Source organism: Dama dama, chromosome 1 (assembly GCF_033118175.1).
Source record: "Dama dama isolate Ldn47 chromosome 1, ASM3311817v1, whole genome shotgun sequence".
In the NCBI taxonomy this organism is placed as follows: domain Eukaryota; kingdom Metazoa; phylum Chordata; class Mammalia; order Artiodactyla; family Cervidae; genus Dama; species Dama dama.
This window is the reverse complement of record NC_083681.1, coordinates 19,889,647-19,895,614: the sequence shown is the minus strand read 5'-3', so window position 1 is coordinate 19,895,614 and position 5,968 is coordinate 19,889,647.

Here is a 5,968-nt window from a genome sequence, read left to right as displayed (position 1 = left end):
GGGGGAAGGATATATGGGACTTCTTTGTACTATTTTACATTTTTTTTTTTTTTGGTAAGTCTAAAGTCATTTCAAAAAGAAAAGTAAAAAAAAAAAAAGAAATAAAGTAAATTAGAAAAAAATCTCCCAGGAAGCCTTTGAAAAATCTCAATGCCTACGTCCCACCTTAGACCAATCAAACCAAACCTCTGAGTGTGAAGCCTAAATAGTGTTTTTAAAAAGACTGCCAGTAATTTCAACGTGTGGCGAGGGCTGAGGACCACTGTTGGAGTGAATAGAGGAGGCAGTGAGCTGAGTCTGGTCCCCACTTTATCGCATCCTGCTCTATGACTTCAGGCAGGTCATTTCCTCTCACTACGCCTCAGTGACCTTATCTGTAAAATAGAGTTACCTGATTCACCTGAGGATACTGACAGTGTGGCGATAATGACACTGTAGAGAGAAATGCTTTGTAAAATTTTGAGAACTATTGAAACTCAAGGTGTCAGTGAACCTTCTGAAGTGAAGCTTCAGTATTCAACAGCCTGGGTGACCTTCAGAACATAAAGACACAGTGGGAAAGAAGTGAGGGAGGCCTCGTGCTCAAAAAGTGAGCAGCTCCATTTTCACCAGGGCTTCCTTTCTTTCAGCCATCTCAGCCCCACCTTTCCCTCCATGGCAGCATCCTGGGTGGGCACACACCATCGAATCCCGTTGCCTAGGTTCTTCCTTCTCCACCGTGACTTATGACCTAAAGGATAAACAGTGCTCTCTATTTATGAAAAATAACTGTCTTGAATTAGTTCTTGTCCCGCTTCAACTACAATAATGGTTCTGAAAAGCTAGCATGCCCTGGAATTGCCTGAAGGGCTTGTGAAAACACGTATTGCACACGACTGTCCATGGCAGCACTGCTCACAATACCCAAACGGTGGAAACAACCCAAACGACCGTCAGCTCATGAACAAACAAAACGTGCTATATGCACATAACCGGATATTATTTGACCATAAGAAGGAATGAAGTGCTGATACACGCTACGACATGGATGGGCTTGAAAACATTATGCTAAGTGAGTAAACCAGACACAAGAGGCTTCATATTGTATGTTTGCACTTACTCAAATAGGCAAATCTATAAAGACAGAAAAAGAGAAAGTAGTGGCTGTGGGCAGCTAGGTGGATAGGAGAGTATAGCTGAAGTGTACAGGGTTTCTTTTTGAGGTAATGAAAGCTTTAAAATTGATTGTGGCGATGGTGGCACAAAACTAAAAACTGTTGACTGTATCCTTTAAATGAGTTAATTTTGTGGTGTGTGAATTTCATCTTAATAAAGCCTCTTGATGAAAGTGAAAGAGGAGAGTGAAACAGCTGGCCTAAAACTCAACATTCAAAAAACTAAGATTATGGCATCTGGTCCCATCACTTCATGGCAAATAGATGGGGAAATAATGGAAACAGTGGTTGACTTGATTTTCTTGGACTCCAACAAAATCATTGCAAATGGTGACTGCAGTCATGAAATTAAAAGATGCTTGCTCCTTGGAAGAAAAGCTATGACCACCCTAGACAGCATATTAAAAAGCAGAGACATTACTTTGCCAACAAAGGTCCATCTAGTCAAAGCTATGGTTTTTCCAGTAGTCATGTTTGGATGTGAGAGTTGGACTATAAAGAAAGTTGAGCACCGAAGAACTGATGCTTTTGAACCGTGGTGTGAAGAAGACTTGAGTCCCTTGAACTGTAAGGAGGTCAAACCAGATTTCCCAAAGGAAATCAGTCCTGAATATTCATTGGAAGGACTGATGTTGAAGCTGAAACTCCAATACTTTGGCCACCTGATTTGAAGAACTGACTCATTGGAAAAGACCCTGATGCTGGGAAAGATTGAAGGCAGGAGAAGGGGATGACAGAGGATGAGATGGTTGGATGGCCTCACCGACTTGATGGACATGAATTTGAGCAAGCTCCGGGAGTTGGAGAGGGAAGCCTGGCGTGCTGCAGTCCATGGTTTCGCAAAGAGTCGGGCATGACAGAGTGACTGAACTGAACTGAAAACTGTTAAAAATTTCAGAGAGTGTATATACCTCTCAAAAAAAAAAAAAAAAAGCACAACCCACATAATGCTGGAACTAACCCTAGAACTTCCAATTCAGTAGAGTGAGGGTGGGGCTTGAGAATCTGCACTTCTAACAGGTTTCTCGTTGATGCTGCTGGTTCCATAGGCCACAGTTTGAGAATCACAGAGTATGATTCTCATATTTAAAACCACTAAAATATTCTTCTTAGTCTGATGGCCTAATATAGTCCAGGAAGGCTCTGCTCATGTCCTCTGGATATCTGGAGATCAGCATTTCTTTTTCTACTTTGGTTTTTTAATACTGGGCTGGTTAAACTCACTATGAGGAAGTGTAGCTTTATGATGGAGGCTGGTCTTTAACAGGCTCATTCATCTGTTGCAAAGATGAAGACATGCAAGCAAGCAAGAAAAACCTGAAGCCCTAGGATTTGATGTGACTGACTTGGACAGGAAAAATATCTAACAACAGTCCTTTCCAAATCTGACCATCTCTCCTCATGATGGTTATTTGAAGTTCAGTTAGTCTTCAGTTGAAAGTGCCTCATTATGTATTTTGAACCAAAATCCTTAATACTATTATAACATGCACACTTGTTATCCTCCAATTTCACTTCCACAAACTTATCCTAAAGGAAATTATAACATAGGTGTTCAAGGGTTTAATCATAAGGATGTTCATCATAAATGTGTTCAAAAACAAAAATTTAGAAACTACTTAAATGACCAATCATAATATATTGTTAAATATGATGCATCTTTTGTGTCATTTTAAAAATATTTTAAAATAAAATTTTAAACTGTTAAAGATTTAGAATTTAGGGTTACAGAGTCTTTGTGAAACTAGTACAGAATTCCTATATATCCTACACCCAGTTCCTCATGATTATCTTACTTTTTATGGTATATTTTTTGCAACTAATTAAATACTGATAAATTAATATTAACTAAGGTCCATGCTTTATTCATTTCCTTAGTTTTTACCTAATGTCCTAATAGAAGTAGGATCCCATCTGAGACACTCTCGTCATATCGCCTTAAGTTCTTCTTGGCTATGACCATTTTTCAGGCTTTCCTTGCTTTCAATGACCTTGAGAATTTTGAGAAGTACCAGTCAAGTATGTTGTATCAGTAGAATGTCTTTCAATTTAGATTTGTCTGATTTTTCCCTCATTGTGTTGTTTGGTCTTATGTCTTTTTGGGAAAAAGAACACAGAGCTAATGCGTTGGTCTCATCACATCGTATCAGGAATGCACACTGTTACCCTGACTTACTGCCATCGGTGTTAGCCTTAATCATCTCTCTCTCTTTTTGCTCTCTTTTTATGCTGCCCTCTTTGAAAGAAAATCACTATGTGTGGCCCACACTTAAGGAGTCGGTAGTTGTGTTCTACCTCCTTGAGGGCTGAATACCTCCATAAATTATTGGGACTCCTCTGCACAGGAGAATTGCTTCTTCTCCCACATTTATTTACTTATACAATCTATTTTTATCAGCAGAGATTTATGGAATAGATATACATAACTGCATATATAGTTATAATTGAACACTACATTTTGCTGCTCAAACTCTTTCATCTTTGGCCATTGGGAGCTCCTTCAGCGGGCTCCAGCACCCTTTTGGCATTGAGGACTTTTTTCTTTCCTTTCTTTCTTTTTCTTGTTCCTTCCTCTTCCTTCCTTTCTTTAGTATTCTCTTACAGTCTGGCATAATAAGATGCTCCAGGCTCATCTTATGCCTTTCTTGCCATGATCTTAAAATCAGCCATTTATCCAAGAAGCCCTCACTCCTTTATTAGAGTACGGGGATGGGAACAAAGATCTGGGTGCTAAGTGAGCTCATTGCTACACAGGGGTGTGCTCCACAGAATCACAGTACATCACTGAAAACTGTGTTGTAAAAAGATATTTAAAGTTTACCAAATATTAAGAGGACAAAAAGTAGCTTATAAAACAGTGTGGGAAGAGCAGCCAAGATAGCAGAGTAGAAAAACCCTGAGCTCACTTCCTCTCTTGAGCACACTAAAATCACAACTATCTTCAGAGTAACCATTGATGAAGAAGACTGGAATGTACCAGAAAAGATCTTCTACAACTAGACATAAAGAAGGAATCAAAAGGGGATGGGTAGGGAGGGGCAGACATGTGATATCATCAAATCCCATACCCTGCTGGGTGGGTGACCCACAAACTGGAGAAGAATTATATTGCAGAGTTTCTCCCATAGGCATGAGAGTTCTGAGCCCCACGTCATGCTGTCAGCCCAGGGATATGGTAATGGGAAGATAAGCCCCAGGGCATCTGGCTTTGAAGACCAGTGGGGTTTTACTGCGGGAGCCCCACAGGACTCGGGGAACTAGAGACAGCAGCCAGCACCACGGACAACCAAGGCAGAGCCTGGCAACCAACCAGACTAGGGGCCAACCAAGCCTATCAGACAACTCATACTGTCAGCCTACCGCAACAGAAGAACCCCCACAGCCCTTAGGGGGAACCTCTAGAGCGTATAGCTTGCACAATGAGAAAGAAGTGCATTGCTATGACACCTAGGACAGTTAATACAGAGGGCCACTTCTCCAAGGTCAAGATAAAACCACAGAAAAAGAACTAAGTGAAGAGGAGCTAGGCAATCTACCCTAGAAAGTGTTCAGAGTGATGATCAAAAAGATGGTCAAAGAACTCAGGAGGAGAATGGATACACAGACTGAGGAGTTAAAAGATTTTAACAAAGAGTTAAAGAATAAAAATAACAATCAGGGATGAAGAACACAATAACTGAAATAAAAAACACTCTAGAAGGAATCCATAGTAGACAAATGATTCAGAAGAATGGATCAGTGAGTTGGAAGACAGAGTAGAGAAAATTGCTTGAACAGGAAAAAGAATGAAAAGAAATGAGGATAGTTTAAGAGACCTGTGGAAAAACATCAAGCACACTAATATTCACATTATAGGGGTTCCAGAGGAGAAGAGAGAGAAAGAGCTCCCCCAAAATATTTGAAGAGATAATAGTTGAAAACCTCCGTAGTCTGGGAAATGAAGCAGTCACTCAAGTCTGGGAAATGAAGAGAAACCCATACAGGATTAACCCAATGAGGAACACACCAAGACACACTGTAACTAAAATGACAAAAATTAAAGATAAAGAGAGACTATTAAAAGCAGCAAGGGAAAGGCAATAAAATACAGGGGAACTCCCATAAGGCTATCAGTTGACTTTTCAGCAGAAATTCTGGATGCCAGAAGGGACTGTCATGATATATTTAAAGTGATGGAGGGAAAAAACCTACAACCAATAATACTCTACCCAGCAAGGCTCTCATTCAGATTTGATGGAGAAATCAAAAGGCAACAACTTTCTGTATATTAATCTTATATCCTGCAACAATCCTGTAATGATTTCATTCATTAGTTCTAATAGTTTTCTGGTGGAGACTTCAGCATTTTCTATGTATAGTATCATGTAATCTGCAAATAGTGACAGTTTTACTTCTTTGCTTCTATTTTGGGTACACCTTATTGCTTTTTATTATTTGATTGCTGTGGCTAGGACTGCTAATACTTCTAATATTATGTTAAATAGAAGTGGTGAGAGAGGGCATCTTGTCTTGCTCATGATATTAGAGAAAAAGCTTTCTGATTTTCACTGTAGAATATGGTATGAGCTGTAGATTTGTCATAAATGGACTTATTGAGATATGGACATATTGAGATATGGTCCCTCTACACCAGCTTTGATGAGTTTTAATCATAAGTGGATGCTGAATTTTGTCAAATGCTTTGTGTCTATTGAGATGATCTTATGACTTTCATCCTTTCTTCTGTCAATGCAGTGTATCATACTGATTGATCTGCAGATATTAAGTCATCTTTGCATCCCTCGAATAAATCTCACTTAATCATGGTGTATGTT